The sequence below is a fragment of the Pantherophis guttatus genome, chromosome 4, assembly GCF_059756535.1.
Source record: "Pantherophis guttatus breed Tessera chromosome 4, ASM5975653v1, whole genome shotgun sequence".
Classification (NCBI taxonomy): domain Eukaryota; kingdom Metazoa; phylum Chordata; class Lepidosauria; order Squamata; family Colubridae; genus Pantherophis; species Pantherophis guttatus.
In genome coordinates, this window is record NC_142066.1 from 79,826,307 (window position 1) to 79,846,337 (window position 20,031).

General features: G+C 35.5%; 1 protein-coding gene across 4 annotated transcripts in view; it reads left to right on the forward strand.

The window, feature by feature from the left end:
- ELMO1 (engulfment and cell motility 1) overlaps positions 1–20,031 on the forward strand; it is a 641,324-nt gene that overhangs the window by 267,789 nt on the left and 353,504 nt on the right. The window lies entirely within an intron of this gene.

Here is a 20,031-nt window from a genome sequence, read left to right on the forward strand (position 1 = left end):
ACCCCCCTCCCAGAACCCCTTAAAATCTTAAAAAATTTCCCTAAAAAACCCCACAAATTCTTCCTTGCTCCATGCCATCTCTCTGGACTCCAAAGTCCGTCATCGAGATAGGCCCTCGATAATGTGGAGGGCCACACCTGCGAGAGGGGAGAATCTCGTAGGGCAAGGAGTTCCGACACCGAATACATATAATCATCAGGGGAGACAAAGTCCAAGGGAAGGGAGTACCACTGATGTTACAGACATAGGGAAAATTCTAGTCCATGGTTAGGCCATCAAGCCCATTGTCCTCTCACGGCAATGGCCAAGGAGGTGCATATCCTTCGACCCCGGAGGTTTCCAGGGCAGCCATGCTCTCACCTAGGCCACCCATGGAAACTCTGATGGAAATCCGGGCGTGAGGATAGCCATAGTCCGCCTCCCACTGGCCTTACGTCCATAGAACCAGTATCCCTCCTGGGATTAGTAGCATCCGGGAGACCAAGTATCCTGCTCAGAAGGAGGGTTAAGTTCGTAAATTCACGTCGAAGAGATTTTACATGGCAGGGAGTTCAGACAGGCTGGATGTAAAGGGGGAAAATTCGGAATAATTCAGCAGGCCAAAGTAGATGGGTAGCTGTAACCGTAGTAAGGCCCATAGGCCTAAACTCGGTCCAAAGGATGGAAGAGGGAGGGGAAATTCAAGCCGCATAGGTTTGTAGTTCTTTTCCGACCCCTGCAAATCCCTCAACCATTATCTGATGGATAATGCTGCCCAATTTCGGTCCCCCCCCATCCAGCTCGTCCTGGGGGGGGTGTCTCTGGGTCTCCATGGAGGTAGCCCTTCCCCCAAGGGTCCAACACTCTCCAATCTCCCAGAGCTCAGTCTAAGGCTGCTGCTGAAGAATCCTATGCTGTAGTTCAGGTCTGCAAGCCGCTGGGAGCCGCCCCGACATCAGCTGCCATCACCGCAGCCGCCGCCGCGGCTGCCGCCGCCACCATCGTCGCCGTCGCCATCGGCCTCCCCACGGACGCCCCCTCTTAATACAAGAGACAATGTTTAAAATGCAGGAAACGATGTCTAGTAATCATAACGAAATGAAAGTTGATATCCAGAATCTAGATAGCAAAATGAATGTGATATAAGAAGCAATCTAGAAGAACGAACAAAAAATAAAAACTGTAGATGACAAGGCGGAGCAAAACAAAAGAAAATTGGACCAGGTAGACCAAAAGATGATGGCCTTGAACAAAGACCTCGAAGACTCAGTGATCCAACTTGAATTGGACAGGGCAGTGTTTTATTTATGATTCCAAAATGTGACCGAGGCAAAGGAGGAAGATCTTGGACAAGTAATGGCGGAGACTATTGCAGAAGCCCTACAAAGGGATAAGCAAGAAATTGTAACAGAAATCGACGAGATATATCGAATCCAGACAAACTACGCCAGACAACACAAACTGCCAAGAGAGGTCCATATTAGGTTCGTCAGAAAAAGGGTTCGTGATATAGTATATAACATAACCAGAGAAGAACTATGATATACAAGGGGAAAGAAATCATAACACTAAAGCAAGTTTCCAGAAGAGTAAGAGAGTTGCGTAAAGATTATCGTTTCCTAGCCATGCAGTTGAACAAACATAATATCATGTTCAGATGGATATTACCAGAAGGGATGCTTGTCACTTGGCAAGGTAAAAAACTAAAAATAGATAGCTTAGTGACGGCACAAGATTTTTTGGACCAACTGACAGGAAATGAGGAGGATCAGAGCAGCAAGGAGGAAGTGGAGACGACAAGCCAGGAAAAAGAACCGCCACAACGAGACCTTATAGAAGGAGCCCAAGAAAAGAAGAAGAAAGAAGAAAGAGAAAATCAAGATACCAAAGGTAGTAAAACAAGAACTCAAATGGTTACAAGGGCAAATAGATATTAACAACAGGCAGAGAGTTTAAGGAATGAAAACTGGAAACTTATATTGATAAATGTGAATGGATTAAATGCAACAACAAAAAGAAGACAGATCTTTACAAAGCTAGCTAAGCAAAAAGTAGATATAATATGCCTTCAGGAGGTACATATCCAGAAACAGGATGAAAGATATTTGAAGTATAGCAAGTTAGGGAAATTATATACGGCATTATCTGATAAGAAAAAGAAAGGAATGGCGATATATGTTAGAGGAGGAATAGCAAATATATGCGGACTCCAAAGGAAGAACACTAATAGTGGAAATAAAGAGAGGGTTTTTATCAATCTTGTTTGTAGTTATTTATGCACCCAACAAAAACCAGGGGGATTACTATAAAAAAACCAGATGAAAAGATAATTACGATAGGCCACAGAAATATCTGTATAGTAGGCGATTATAATGGGATAATAGATACTAAAAACAATTATGTCAGCAGTAAAGACAATAAGAAGAAAAGAAATACATTACCCAAAACATTTTTTAATATGGTAGAGGAACTAAATTTAATAGATATGTGGAGAATCTTTCATCCTAAAGAAAATAGATACACCTTTTATTCTAACCCCCATGCATCTTGGTCCAGAATAGACATGTTATGGATGAACAAAGAATTAAGATTAGAAATAGGAAAAATTGAGATCTCTTCTAATGCGTGGGCAGATCATAACCCTCTTGAGGTAACATGGAAAGGCCCAAAAAGAAAAACTAGAAGATGGATGTTAAATCCACGAATATTAAATGAAAAAGAATATATAGAAAGGATAATGAAAGAATTGAGATTATTTTTTAAAGAGAATAAAAAACAGCATACTTCCTTGACTAATTTATGGGACACTATGAAAGCATATATAAGGGGGATAATGATAGTGTATAATGTGAAGAAAAACAAGGAAAAATGGGAAACACACAATACTCTTCTGGAAGAAATTGGTAATTTGGAAAAGAAACTTCAGATAAAACCAGGAGACGAGTTAACCAAAGAGAAACTGATCCTATTGAGACATAAGCTAAATTTATCAGAACAAGATGAAATCGTGAGAAACCTAAAATACGCCAGACAATTTTATTTTGAACATGCCAATAAGACGGGAAGGTAGTTAGCCTACAAACAAACTGAAAAAAGAAAGAGAAGATCGGATCATACAACAATTAGAAGATGCGATCGGGAACATCCAGAATAATGAGGAAGAGAAAAAGAAAATAGCGCAAAACTATTACACAGATCTTTATAATAAAGAAGATATAGCAATAGAGAAGATTGACAAGTACGTAAGGGAAGAAGAGATTACACCAATAGGAGAGGATGAAAGAGAAATATTGAACAAAGAAATAACAGTAGAAGAAATGAGAGCGGCAATCTCGAGACTTAAAAACAATAAAACACCTGGCCCAAATGGTCTCTCAGGAGAAATATATAAAAAGCTAGATGAAATTATAGAACCAATATTACTGGAGATTTGTAATGAAGCATTACTTGAGGCAAAGATACCGGAATCGTGGAGGGAAGCATATATTACACTACTTCCAAAAGAAGGTACAGATAAAAATCAGATTAAAAACTACAGATTGATATCCCTTTTAAATGCGGATTACAAAATATTTATGAACATAATGGCCGAAAGATTGAAAAAAATATTAAATATCATTATACACTCAAATCAAAATGTTTTCCTCCTGGAGAGACAAATAAGAAACAATACAAGAATAATTATAGATACCCTGGAATATTATGAAACCCATCCAGAGAAACAAGTGGCCCTTCTTTTTATGGCCTTCGACAATTTGAACTTGCAATTTATGATTAGTCAAATTAAATTAATGAAATTTGGAATTAAATTCGAGAATATGATAGAAGCAATATATAAATTACAAAGGGCAAAATTAATAGTGAATGGGGGTACCACAAACACTTTTCAGATAAAGAAAGGGGTACGACAAGGATGTCCGCTGTCGCCATTGTTATTTATTTTAACGTTAGAAACACTATTAAATAGAATCAGAACAAATTGTGAGATAAAAGGATTAAAGATTAGAAGAGAGGAATATAAGGCACAGGCCTTTGCGGATGATGTGGCATTTATTATGGCGGATCCCCTGGAATCTGGTCCAAATTTATTGCAAGAAATAGGAAGGTATGGGGAAGTAGCAGGATTTAAAATCAGTAGGGGAAAACTAAATTGCTGGTCAAAAATTTAACTACAATCCAGAAAAAAGAACTAGAAAAGGAATTAGATTTACAAAAAAATAAAATATTTAGGGATTTGTCTAACAGCGAGATGTTCATCTCTAAAAGAAGACAATTACGTGGCCTTGGTCCAAAAAATAAAAAGGGACTTGGAAAAATGGAGGAAATTACAAATATCACTCTTAGGCAGGATAGCGTCTGTCAAGATGAATATCCTGCCTAAGTTACTATATCTATTTCAAATGATACCTATTTTACTAGATTTTCTTTTTTTGTGGAACTTAATAAAATTACTACTAAATTTGTCTGGGCTGGGAAAAAAGCAAGGATAAAATTACGATCGTTACAGGATAGTAGAAGTAGAGGTGGTTTTGGTCTTCTGGCATGGAAAATATACCATAAAGCTGCCCCTCTAGTCTGGGTAAGAGAATGGATCAATTCTCTTGATTGAGATAAAAAACTTTTAACCTTGGGAGGACATGATCTACAAAGTGGGTGGCATGCTCTTATGTGGGATAAAAAGAATAAGACACAAACATATTTCTTTAGACATAAGATTAGAGAAGCACTAATTCAAGTATGGGAAGAAGTAAGACAGAAGCATTACATGAAAATTCCGAGCTGGTTATCAACTATGGAAGCCATGATCCACCTCAATACAGTAGAAATTAGTAAAATGGTTAGATATAAAGAAATCTTAGATAATCATGGAAAACTAAAAAGCAGTCAGGCCTTAAAAGAGCAGGGAATATCTATTGATTGGTGGCCATATTTACAAATACAGTCCAGATATAAGAAAGATATGGAAGAATTTGGCATTCAGGTAGAATTAAACCAATTAGATAAGTTGTTGATGGGCCCAGAAAGAAAATCAATATCTAGACTATATAATTATTTATTAGAATTCGACAGAGCAGAGGAGATGGTAAAAGAACCGATGATAGCATGGGCTAAAAATATAGGACATAATATAAATTTAAAGGAAGGGGAATTTATTTGGAATAAAAATTACAAGTTAACAAAATCGGTAGCATACAAGGAAAATCAATATAAAATACTATATCGATGGCATCTAGCATCTGCAAGACTGGCGAAGATATATCCCAATTTAAGTCCCAAGTGCTGGAAGTGTAACCACCCCCGAGGTACCTTTTTTCATATATGTGGTGGCTATGTCCCGAAGCGAAGAGGTATTGGAGCAAAATACAACATTGGTTGCAAGAACTAATCAACAATAAAATTGAACTGACTCCAGAAACATTTCTCCTGGGGGTATTAAAAACTAAGCACGACAAAATAATAAGGTACCTGATTTTGCACATACTTACAGCAGCGAAAATTGCTTATGCGCCATATTGGAAAAGAAATAATGTACCATCAGAGGGATTAATTACTCAAAAAATATTAGAATGTGCCGAAATGAACAAATTAACTTTAGAACTAAAAGGAAAAGAGGATTCAGAATACAGTGTGGTGTGGGATAAATGGTACAGATAGATCGATAACTGAAATAAAAATAAATAATGACTAGAAGATAGATAGATAGATAGATAGATAGATAGATAGATATAGATATAGATATAGATATAGATATAGATATAGATATATATAGAATAGATAGATAGATAGATAGATAGATAGATAGATAGATAGATATGTAGGTCTTTGGTTAATATATCTATATCTATATATCTATAGATAGATAGATAGATAGATAGATAGATAGATAGATAGATAGATAGATAGATATGTAGGTCTTTGGTTATTCGGGTTTTCTCCCGCGTAAAATTGAAGGTTTCTTGGCAACGTTTCGATGAAGTCTCATTCGTCATCTTCAGGCTGGTGTTCTCAGCTTCGTGCTTCTAGGAGCAATGTAGACTCAATGTAGACTCAATGTAGACTTCGTGCTTCTAGGAGCAATGTAGACACACAGAAAGCAGACTCAAACCCACACTGATGATGAGGCACGACCCCGGACCAGAAGCCAGACCACAGCTGCATCATTAGCCACTTTAAACCCCTCCAATTCATACATGAAGCAGACGGACACCCACCATGAAGAGGGAGCACGGCCACGAACACGAAGCCAAACAACAGCAACACAGCTCACCAGCTCAAATCCCCCTGCTACTCAGACTAACCCGAGCACAACCAAGCCCCCACCTAAACAGAACACACACCCAGCCAATCAGAGCACAACCAACCCCCCTTCCAATCAGAGCACAGCCAAACCCCCAACCAATCAGAACACACCTCCGCCCAATCAGAACACAGCCAAGCTCCCACCCAATCAGTTCACGCCCCCACTGGCAGTTAAAAGGAAGAAACAGCTGCGATCACACACATTGCTCCTAGAAGCACGAAGCCGAGAACACCAGCCTGAAGATGACGAATGAGACTTCGTTGAAACGTTGCCAAGAAACCTCCAATTTTACGTGGGAGAAAACCCGAATAACCAAAGACCTACATACAAACACCCATGAAAACCTCAGAAAACATATATATATATATGTATACACACACACACACATACATACATACACATATATATATATCAACTAAAGAGAATATACATATGCATATATATATATATATACACACACACACATATATATACATATACATATGTACATACATACATATATATACATACATACATACATACATACATACACATACATATATATATAATACCATCTTGCTTTAAATTGAAATTCCATACCCACAGAACATCTATCCAACGTATTCTGAAAAGAACTGAAATGGCATTACTTAGAAATGAAATCCATAGCAAAAGATTCCTATTGGATCAAGTAAACAAGGATCTATTAGCTTCATACTTAAAGATAAGCAATATTATTCACCCCATATTATGGGACAAAATAAAACAGCTTGCCACCTGGAGATCTGAAATAGAAACCACTCATAAAACTTACAGACATTTAAAGAAACTTAAGAAATTAGAACATAAAAAACCTCCAACCAGAATACAACATCATTTAAAACAAGTAGTATACAATGCTTCCGATAGAAAACTAACAACAGCAGAAACAAATGTCTTAGCAAAGGGCTTTAATTTTGCAGTGACACCCAATAAAATTCCGATAGAAACCATCATATGCGAAGTTGAAACCAGCTTAAAGAAACTCAGTGCTGACGATGCTGATAAAGTCAGACATGACGTCACCAACATTCTATGCACTAGTAAACCACCTAAAAGCAACTTATCAAAAGAAGAACAAAAAGCACTGCAAGTTTTAAAAAACAATAATAGCATAATGATATTACCAGCAGATAAAGGCAATGCAACAGTAGTAATGAACACAGTGGACTATGAAAAGAAACTGTCTGACTTACTTCAAGACGCCACATATAAACCCATAAACACAGACCCAACAACATATCTAGAAAAAACCACGAAGATAAAGATAAAATCAAGTACTATAAGTAAAGAAATCCAACAAACAATTATTCCCAGAGAAAAATCATCAAAATGCCCAAAACTCTATGGCCTCCCAAAAATACACAAAGATGGAATACCTCTCAGACCTATAGTAAGTTCCATAGGCTCACCGTTACAAAATCTAGCCAGATATTTAGCAAAACATCTGCAACCTTACGCAGAATCTGCTGCTTCATATGTACAGAACTCATACCATTTCATACAAATAATAAAAAAGCAACACATAAAAGAAAATGACCTTGTAAGCTTCGATGTTGTATCACTATTCACACAAATACCTGTCAAAGAAGCCCTGTCATCAATTAAAAACAAATATCAACTACCAAAACATATCACAGACTTAACAGAACATTGTTTATCCAACACATATTTCATACACAGAGGACAGAGATATAAACAAGTAGAAGGTGCACCAATGGGATCGCCATTATCACCAGTCATCGCTAATCTTTTCATGGAAGAATTCGAATCCAATGCTTTAGAAAAAACTGTTAACAAACCAAAATTATGGCTCAGATACGTTGATGACACTTTTGTGATCTGGCCACATGGAAGAGATAAACTGGAAAACTTCTTAGTATATTTGAACAGCCTCCATCCCAAAATAAAGTTCACCATGGAGATAGAATCAGAAAACCAGTTACCTTTCCTCGATGTATTAATTTATAAAAAATCTGATGGCACCTTAGGACATACCATCTATCAAAAGAAGACACATACGAACCGTTATCTCAACGCCAAATCACACCACCATCCAGCACAAATAAACTCTGTTGCCAAAACATTAACCACAAGAACTAAACGTCTGGCTGATGAAGCACATTTACAAACAGAATTATATACACTAACTAATGTACTGACATCAAATGGGTTCTGTAGAAATAAAGTCATCAATATGATCCAACATGCAACACCTAGACAGAAGAAAAAACAACAAGAGGAACAAAACAATGGGAAAGCCATCTTGCCCTATATAAGGGGAACAACAGATAAAATTAGCAAAGTACTACATAGACACAACATCAAAACCATATTTTGCACAGATAGAAAGATATCGTCCATTCTGAGAAACCCTAAAGATAAAATAGAATTAGAAAACCAAGGCATATACGAAATCCCATGTGCTTCCTGCCCATCAACATACATTGAACAGACCAACAGAAGAATGAGTGTGCGCATCGAGGAACACAAAAACTCAATACAAAAGCAAGAACACACATTATCATTAGTTCAACACATAAATACAACAGGACACAATATTAATTTTAATAACACAAAAACAGTTGCAAAAATAGAACATCTCAATGGCAGAATAATCAGAGAAGCAATTGAAATAGAAAAAAGACCACATTGCATGAATAAACGGGATGACACTTCACGTCTGCCTACTATTTGGAAACCTGCTCTCATAGATAGACGAATCTTAACACCAAATATAAAACATAGATCAAACATTAATCAAAAAACAAATCCCAACCAAATCATATTCAAACCAGCCACAAAGATGAAGCCCTGCCACCTAGTGGAGAAAAACCAACCATACACCCGAAGCCAAGCCAATAAACACATACTGGGACTCCCAACCAATCAGAATGAAAAGGTGGAGCCATCCCAGACTACCAGCACCAGATTTGAAATAGTAACGGCAGTTACTGCAAAAGACTCCTCACATAAGCCTGATGATGGCAGATGAGATTCTGTTGAAACGTCGCTTCTACCCTTTTAGGGATATATCCACAATTACACGGGAAGAAACCCAAAATATTAACTACACACACACACACACACACACACACACACACACACACACACACATATATATATATATATATATAATGTAGAATTTGTATGAACAACTAATCCAACCTGTCATTTGGGAAAATGACACTGTCGGTTTGATTATGTATTGGAATTTTGAAAAAGAAAATAATAAAAATATTAAATAAAAAAAAGAATTGAATTGAATTGATTTGAAAATAATTAAATGAGAATTGAAAATAAGACCCACAAATAAGAAGTTTAATATATGAAATTGTAGTAGTCGGAACATTTGGGTTAAGATATATATTTAATTGGTTTCTACTAATACGTTGTATTGTATTATTTGGAATAGTTGATAAAAGAATAATTGGTGATTAGAATAAGAGAATTTAAGGAAATAATTGAGGATTGTACTATGTTATGTGAATTTAAATTTAGGGGTTCAAATTTTAAGGAGGGAAAAGAAAAATTGAACTATAATATGATAAGTTATGATGAAGGGTAATATTGGTTTCTTAAAATTAGAGAGAATAAATGCTATGAGAAAAATTGAATATATAAAATTGTGTTAAAGATGAACAAAAATCTGTACAAATTTAAGACCGGGCCAATATTCTGTTCAGAAAAGATGTATTGTATGTTTGTTTGTGTGTTTAAAAAATAAAAAAACTTTATCATAAAAAAAGTATGATGATAATCTTGGCAATCTTATTTTCTTCCTTGCTTAGTATGAATTACAGATCTCTCTAAGACTAGACTTTCCTATAGACTGCAGCATTCAAATAACATCCTGAAGATTTAATCTATACTCTCAGCAAGAACTCTTTCCTTGCCTGCAAATATACAAACTATGCTAATGTATTTGTGACTGTTCTATCACTTTCATGAGTTTAGATTTTCACAAAACACCATTATACTATACAAAGATAAAACTGACACACCTAGAAGGTTTATCCAGGATACTGGGTATCCTAGATCTTCCTTAGCATGAAAGCTGGCTTAGTGACTTTCGGTCTGTCTCTCTCTCTCTCTCTCTCAGCTCAAACCTTTTCACAGTATTATTGTTTTGGGGAAAATAGGAGGCAGAGTATTAGACATGTTTGTCACCCTGAGTTATGCATAAAAAAGATAGGATAAAAATCTCATCATCATTCAGTCAAATGTTCCTAATTTTATTGTAGAAAGAAAGATGATCCCATGTATTCCTAATTATCAGCTCCCAAGCTCTTCTAGATCACCTTCTCTGCTAACTTCTCTTATTTGGGGGCCCTTTTATTAGCTACCATGCCATTTTTACCAAGTTAAGTTTACTATGAATTTCCCATGAAAATGGCTATGAATATCTTATTCACTTTGCTACCTATTATGGAAAGTTTGAAAATATGATAATGACATTCAGTTTCAGCAATTCTCCTCTGCCTTAATAGGACTTACAAATAATATTTTTCAAAACTTTTTATACATATTTCTGGCATTTATTTATATAATTTCCTTATTTATTTTGAGGAATCCATGTGGAATATGAACAGATAGTCCTGCAGTGTCTGTTTAACCACAGACTACTCTTGCTAATCTGAAAAATATTTGATCTGCATGTATGAGAAAACTTGAATTATTCTATATTTTCAAACGGAATTCAGAAACATTCAGCAAAAGTTGAATTTGAAGACATCATACATTTCAACAGGCTTTCACTTTTTAATCTCACCTCTCATTCAACTCCATCTGTTTCTTTCCCCCACCCTCCTTTTGTATAAGATGATGCTTCTGATTTCATCTTGGACACTGACTTTTACAGTTCACTCCATAACTTGATGATAGTATGCTCTTATATGTATTTTTTGTTCTACCATCTCTTTCCATCTGAACAAAATTATCTTTTTAACAAGGAGTCTTGGCTGTCAAAGATCCTTTTAACACTAATGCTATTTCTTCAAGGACACTAAACTCCCACAAGTGCCGAAATGATCATGATTATTTAGAAAACCTCTGATAGACCTATGCAATGCCAATTCTATAGTTTTAACTTCATAACTTTTAACTTTGATCTAGCTTGCAGAACAAAAAGGCTTATGTTTTATCACATAAGCCAGAATGTTTCTTGTCCTTTGAACCTCTTTCCACATCCATTTTTTGCCCAAACATTTTGTTTCTTCCCCCATTTCTGGTACCTGTCCTGCCTTGTAAATCATCTGGAGCCAGATAAGAATGACATTCCCTTACCAATCAAATCTGTCTTCAGTAGCAGCAGCAGCACCCATATGCAAGTTTGAGTAAGTGAGCTTCAGAATATCCTTGTCTTTCCTGAGAACAAAGAGAATGCATTACAGTGACCAGTCATAAATTCTTCTTTCCTTCAGGAAAAAACTCTTGACACTTTGCCACAACAGCTGGCCAGCTGGATATTTTGGATATTTAAAATGTCCTATCTTCTTTTCTGCCTGATGATACCTCTCAGTTAGGGAATATATCAAGGCCCTTCTTCCCATATTTGTTACTGTAACACAGTGTAAAAAACAAGTTCATATCAGTTTCATTTACAGTCCTTACGAAACAATTTCCATGGGTTTTATCACTGACCTACCGTATGTTAGACCTGGATGCCATTCTATTCATATTCTCTATTCAAATGTCACCATTTCAGATCACATATGGTAATCACCTTTTTTCTCTCATCACTAATGTTTGTAGCTCGTGATGCAGGAGGAGAAATTTGGAATATTGGATTTATTTAAAAGGCTATCCAGAGATGTGAATATTTAGAAAAGCTGCAGAGGCTGTATATGCTCCCAACTATCTTTGAGAAGAGGTCTCAAATTTAAACATTGGGACATGTATTTATTGGACAGGATTCTTGTTTAGACAAAGAACTATCATCGATTTCTTTATTCTTTGCAGTAAATCTACTTTCTCAACTTTCTTATACCTATTTGTGAATGCAGAATATAGAAAGAAGCCTTAAAAAGGGAATTTATGCAGCGAGACACTACATGAGTTACGGAAGTATAAGACACCCATTTTACTTTTCAAAAATCTTTTACTTATTTATAAAATCAGGCAATTTTCCAGGTTTGCTTCCCAGATAAAAAATATGAAAAGTTCCTGTCACCGCCTGGAAAGTGACATCAAATTAAAAAGAATCCCCTGACTGAAGTATATAATGTTTCTATAGTGCATATAGAATTGATGAGCATTATAATATAGCTTTCCTATTCTGGTATTCTGAAGATGTTTTTTTTTTTGAAACTTTTTTTTAATTTAAAACAAAAACAAAACATAAAACCAGCATCATTCAAATACAATCACAGACAGTGTGTCGATCGGTTAAAGTTCTTCTGTGCACAATCCCATATCCAAAATTACCTATTGTTTAATTTCTCTTATTTAACAGTTTTATATATCCCTTTATGTTATTATACTCATTTAACCATTATTTAACATAAGAAAACACTTCATGTTATTTTATCATTACTTTAAATTCATATTTCATATTTCATCTCCATGTTTTATTATCTAACCATTGGTAAATCAAATCCCAAATCAAATAATATTGTTTGTCTTCCTGTTCTCTAATTTCAAATGTCAATTTACTCATTCAGCACAGTCCATAATTTTCTTAATAACTTCATCATCAGTAGGTGTCTTCTCGCCTTTCCAATTTTTAGCAAAAACAATTCTAGCCGCAGTTAAAACATTCACAATTAAATATCTCAGTTCTTTGTTATACATTTCTGGTAAAATCCCTAATAAAAATATATCTGGTTTAAAGTCAGTGTGTTTCTTTGTCATTTTTTCCAACCATGTGTGGATTTTAGTCCAATATCTTTTAGTTTCTGCACATGTCCACCACATATGGTAATATGATCTTGGAGTTTGATGACATTTCCAACATTTCTCCAATTTGTTCTTAAACATTCTGGCTACTCTCGTCAGGGGTAAATGCCACCTGTAAAACATCTTATACAGATTCTCCTTATATGCTGTAGACATTGTCATTTTATAATTTTGCGACCACAATTTTTGCCATTTCTTGAGATCAATCCCATGACCAAAATTTTTCCCCCATGCTATCATTGTTTCTTTAACTTGTTCCTCTTCCAATTTTACCTCTAATAAATAACCATACAATTTTTTAATTACATAATCATCAGAACCCATTAAAACCTTATCTAAATTAGTCAAGACATTGTAAAAACCTTCTTGTTTAGAATCTTCTTCATATCTAGAATGTATTTGCAAATAAGAAAACCAATACATCTTAAAACCTTGTTCTTCCAGTTCTTGCTTCGATTTAAGTTCACCCTTTTCATCCATTAATTCACTATATCTAACAGTTTGTTCTCTTCTAAATATTACTGAATATGAAAATGCTTCAATTGTTGATACCCAGACTGGAATTTTCAAATAGTGTTGTTTTTTAATAATCTCCCAATTTAGTAACAAAGCCTCATGGTGTCTTCTAAAATACCCTTGTATTTTTGTTCCCTTATACCATAAAAAAGCATGCCATCCCATCAGCAGATCATGACCTTCTAAATTCAATAATCTAGTATTTCTTAATGTTATCCATTCTTTAATCCACATCAAACTTTTCGCTTGATAATAAAGCTCCCAATTAGGTAGGCCAAAACCCCCTCTCATTCTAGCATCTTGTAGCAACTTTAATTTTATCCTCACCTTCTTTCTCTGCTAAATATATTTTAACATAATTTTATTCAATTCTTCAAAGAAGTCTTTCCCCAGTCTAATTGGAATTATCTGGAACAAATATAAAATTCTAGGCAAAATATTCATCTTAATAGTTGATATCCTTCCAATCAAAGAAAGCTGTAAGTTTTCCCATTTCGCCAAGTCTGTCCCAATCTGTTGTTTAAGTTTTAAGTTCACTTCCCGCCTGGACTACTGTAATACTCTCTACATGGGGCTCCCCTTGAGGAGCACCCGGAGGCTCCAGCTGGTTCAGAGTGCGGCCGTGCGGGTGGTTATGGGAGCGATGTGGCGTTCCCATGTGACACTTCTCCTGCGCGAGCTGCACTGGCTCCCGGTGGTCTTCCGGGTGCACTTCAAGATTTTGGTTACCACCTTTAGAGCGCTCCATGGCTTAGGACCAGGGTACTTATGGGACCGTCTTCTGCCACCAGTAGCCTCTCACCGGCCAGTACGCTCACATAGAGAGGGGCTCCTCAGGGTGCCGTCGGCCAAACAGTGTCGACTGGCGGCCCCCAGGGGGAGAGCCTTCTCTGTGGGGGCACCTGCTATCTGGAATGAGCTCCCCCCAGAGATACGGAGGATCCCGGATTTACGCACCTTCCGCCATGCCCTCAAGACCTATTTATTTCAACAGGCTGGCCTGGCCTAACTTCACTTTTAATTGTAACTTTTAAAATTGGTTTTAAAACATTAGGGGTGTTTTAAATTGTTTTGGGCCAAATAATTTAATGGGTTTTTATATTGTCTTTTAAATTTTGTAGTCTGTGTGTTTTATTTTTCTGGCTGTTCATCGCCCTGAGTCCTTCGGGAGTAGGGCGGTATATAAATCTAATAAAATGAAATGAAGTTTATTATAATTATTTTCTTTAAGCGTGCTACATCTTGATGTCAAATATATCCCCAAATATTTAACTTTATTAGTGACCTGCATTTTTGATATATCCGCCAATTCTTCTTTTTGCTTTACCAACATATTTTTAGTCAAAATCTTCATTTTATCTTTGTTGATTTTCAAACCAGCTACTTTCCCAAACTCTCCAATTTTATCTATCAGTGTAGTTATTGATGTTAATGGTTCTTCAAGGATAAAAAACAGGTCATCAGCAAATGCTTGTAATTTATATTTTTCTTTTTGAATTTTAATTCCTTTTATGTCTTTTTCTTCTCTTATACTTCTATTTAGCACTTCTAAAGTTAGTATAAACAACAGAGGGGACAGTGGACAACCTTGTCTAGTACCTTTTTCTATCTCAATAGAGTTTGTCAATTCTCCATTTATCATTACTTTTGCTGTTTGTTTATAATATATAGCTTATATTGCTTGGATGAATTTTCTGCCAAAGCCCATCTGTTCCATTTGAAGCAACATAAAATGCCAATTAACATTATCAAAAGCTTTCTGTGCATCTAGAAATACCAAAGCCATTTGCTTTTCTGGATGGGCTTCATAGTATTCCAAAGTCCAGAATTATTCTCATATTGTCTCTAATTTGTCTTTTTGGCAGAAACCCATTTTGATCTGAATGTATAAAGTTATTTAAATATCTTTTAAATCTTTCTGCCAATACTGAAGCAAAAATTTTATAATCTGAATTTAGCAGGGATATAGGTCTATAGTTTTTGATTTGTTTGTATCCTCCTTTGGAATCAATGTAATATATGCTTCAGACCATGCCTTGGGTATTTCCTTCTTTGTCATCACTTCATTCATAACCTCTAGTAATGGGAGACTCAAAGATTCCTGCAAACCATCTGGCCCTGGTGCCTTTCCATTCTTTTGTTTCTTAATTGCTTCAATTAATTTTATCATCGTTATATTTCCCTCTAACATGTCCTGAATATCTTAAGGAATCCTGGATAAATTTGCATTTTGAAGATATCGTATCAACTTTCTTCCTCTATCTTTTCTTTCTCATATAGTTGTGTATAATAATCCTGTATAATTTTTTTCTTCTCTTTGTTTCCAAATTTACTTTGTCCTTGGTCATCAATTAATTGTATTATTTTTCTTGATTCCCTCTCTTTTTTCAACTTATATGCTTACCATCTTCCTGGTTTATTAGCGTTCTCAAAATAATTCTGTGTAGAGCTTCTAATCTTTTGAGCTAATTCTTCTTTCTCCAGTAAGTCCATTTTATGTTTTATTGTATCCATTTTCACCTTAACATTTTTTTAATATGGACACTTCTGAAGCTCCTTTTCAAATCTCTTATAATCCTCTTCCAATATTTTGTATGTTTGTCTTTTCTTCGCATTTCTCTTCCTTGTATAATCCATTATCAAACGTCTAGCATAGGCCTTCATCGTATCCCATCGATTTTGTGTCAAAGTATCTTCTTTCCTATTCTCCTTGAAAAAGAAAGCCAATTATTTCTCCATTTTCTGCACGAAATCCTTTTCTTTTAATATAGTATTGTTTAAAGTCCATCTAGCTCTTCTCCTTTGCCCTTTCCATTTCACTGTCACTGGATTATGATCTGCCCAGGTATTGGCTTCTATCTCAATTTGTTCTATATTTAAAGTCAGTTCCATTATTGTCCATATCATATCCAATCTAGACCAAGATGAATGTCTGTCAGAATAAAAAGTATATTGTCTATTTTTTTCCATTTCTATCTCTCCATGCATCTTTTAAATTTATTTCCTTAGTCATCTTAAAAAAGGATTTCGGTAATATCTTTCTACTATGTCTTATTGTTTTATGTGTTTTATAATCCAGATCTCCATCTACTATACCATTAAAATCTCCCATCATACAAATATTATCATATTCCAATTCCATTATTTTCATGTGCAATTTCCTATAGAAGTCACTTTGATTGTTATTTGGAGCATATAGTGCTACTAGAAGACCTTTCATATTGTTGTCCGTTATCTCCACCATCAGAATTCTCCTTCTTCATCTGCATATATTTGCTCGGCTGGTATTGTATTTCTAATATATAAAACCACTCCTCTTTTTTTACATTGTGGCAATGATGTAAAGATTTTCCCTAATTTAATATCTGTTCATGTTGCTTTTTAATATGTACTTCTTGCAGGCAAATTATATCAAATTTTAATTTTTCTAATTTGTGAAATATCTTTCTTCTATTTACAGCTGAATTAAGTCCATTTATATTTATTGAAATCAATTTTCTCTCTTCCATATTCATACTTTATATGTGGGCTTTGTTGCTTTAGTTGATCTTAATTCACACTGTTCTTTGTGTTCCACAATCCCTCCTACAACGCCTTCTGCTTTTTCAATCATTGCCAGTTCCTCTTCTTGAAATTCTACTGGAACTATTGTCGTTTGGAATTCCATTTCTGTTTTCTTCTCTTTAAAAAATTCTGCATAGAATGCTCTCGCTTTGTCTATTGTATCTATTCTGTATCTTTGAAGTTGCCATGTTAACACTAATCCCTCTGGTACCAGCCATCTATAGTTCACATCTTTTTGAAGTAATATTTTGGTCAAAAATTGATATTCTCTCTGCATCTCCCTCACTTTTCTTGGTATTTGCTTCAAAACCACAATTTCTTTCTCCTTATACTTCAATGTTTTTTCTCTGGAGATCTACAATATTTGTGCTTTAATTGATTTTTTTTGTGAATCTTACATGCACTTCTCGTGGTAACTTATTACGCATTGCATACCTAATATAAACTCGATATATCTCATCCATACCATCCATCATTTTCTCCTTAGTAATTTCTAGTGCTTCAGCCAGCATTCCTATCTTTATTTCTGCAAAATTCTCTCCTTTCTCTTCTTCTACATTTTGGAATCTGAGATAAAATTCTGATTTATCCATCTCCCATCCAATTAGCCCACTCCTGTCATGTTCAACTTCTCCCAATCTGCTATCTATATTTTTAATTTTTTCCTCTTTTTGTTCCTCATTTTTCTCGAGCTTTTGCAGTCTCTCTTCATATTTCTTCATATTGGGAAGAGCCTTGGTAGTGCAACGGACTAAGTCTGTTATGTAGCACTTAGCTGTCAGCTGCCTGCAATTAGTGCAAGTTCAAATCTCACCAGGCTCAAGGTTGACTCAGCCTTCCATCCTTCCGAGGTAGGTAAATTGAGGACCCGGATTGTGGGGGCAATAAACTGATTTTGTAGAAACACCGCTTATGGGGGGGCCAAAAGCCCTAATAAGCAGGTATATACAAAAGAATGAAGGCTATTGCTATAAGTGCATTGTAAGCCGCCCTGAGTCTTCAGAGGAGGGTGGCATATAAATTGAACTAATAAAATAAAAATAAAATAAAAATATTTCAACATCATTTGCTGTGTACTCGCCACTTTTTCAACTGCCTTGAGTAGTTGTTGTTCCATCCTCTGAATTGTTTGAAAAATCATCTGTAGTGTTACATCTTTCTCCTTCTCTTTTTCCTTCTCCTTCTCCTGCTGAAGCATAGTCTGAATTGATCACTGTCCTCCAGATGATGGCGATGAGGCAGGTGTAGTTGAAGCAGATCCAACTGTCGCTACTTTTCTACTCATTCTCTCCAAAGATCACCAAAAGCATACAGCAAGAAAGAAAAAAACCAAGAAAATAAAAATATAGAAAAAGAAAAAGAAAAAAGGAGAGAATAAGTAATTCTTCAGATTCTTCAATACCCTAATCCACTTTGAGAGAAAAAGAAAAGAAAAAAAGGAAAAAAAAGAAAGATTTTTTTTTAAATTAATCCCACTGGTAGCAAAAATACACTGAAGAAAAATCAAATTTAAAAAAGGAGAGGTAAAAATAAAAATGGAAAAAAAGAAGACCAAATAGCCAGCTAAAGAGAAAAAAAAAGAAAAAAAAAGAAAATCAAAAATCAATCTTCAGGCTCTTATATGCCTTAATCCAACTGAGTTATATGAGAACAAAGAAAAAAAAAAGTCCATCAAAAATATTAAAGCTGGGGAAGCATACAGAGAGTTATCATTTAACAAGAACAATAGGAAAAATAAAAGAATAAAGAATAAAAGAGAGTTTCAGTTTCTTCTGCAGTACTTCTGCCCAAGCATCAACAAGTCTCTCTCATTTGCCTCAGACTCCTACAAAGGCACCTGAATAAACAAAACCAGATAGTTCCAGCTCTCTCAGATGTCCTTCCAAAATCTTATCAGCAATGAAAGTTCAGAGTCCTTAGATTATAGCAACAATGTGATACAATTGTTTCAATTTGTTGCTTTAATAGGAAAAAAAATTGCAAAGTTTCCATCCAACAGATGGCAATATTACACACACTCCTATCTCCCCCACTATTATATTCTGAAAATTCTTTGTCAGTAAAATGGAAATTGAAAAATTAGAACAATCTTCAAAAAAGAAAAAAAGAAAATTAACTCCAAAAAGAAAAATATTTCAAGTATAAGGCACAAAGGCTTACAGATGTTAAAACTCTCAGGTCTATCAATCCTTTTCCATTCAGTCCTGGTCAAAAACAAAATAGAAATGTAAGGCTCCACTGATGTATATGGATTAAAAATAAAAAATGACTCCTGCTTAATTTCGCTGCTTAATTTCTCACTTCAATCTCAGGGTGTTCTTTGCATTAGTTTAAATTAAAAGTCTCTCATCTACTCACTGTCCTTCTATTCTTCTTCTGGAGCTGTCCCAACTTCAGCAGCTACTATGGCTGCCACCCCGCTGCTAGAAAAAGGGCTTCTCCTGGATCAACCAGGGACTTTGCGGTGTCCCTGGGATCGTCAGGATGTGCCCTCCACTATCACAGTCAAAACAAGACTGTGAGGTCCAAAAAGGACCATCCAGCAGAGGGGCTTTCGGTGGCGATCCTGGAGCCCAGGAATCCTCTGTCCGTTCCGTCGTGACATCAGCTCCTCCACCCTGAAGATGTTTTGAATTTCTATTGTTCAAATGATCACTGGTGAGATGATCATAGTTTGAAGGAATCATCAGGATTGGCTTGATTGTTTTTAAAACTATTTCATCTTTAAGCAGAAATATTTAGTTTTCATGACATGT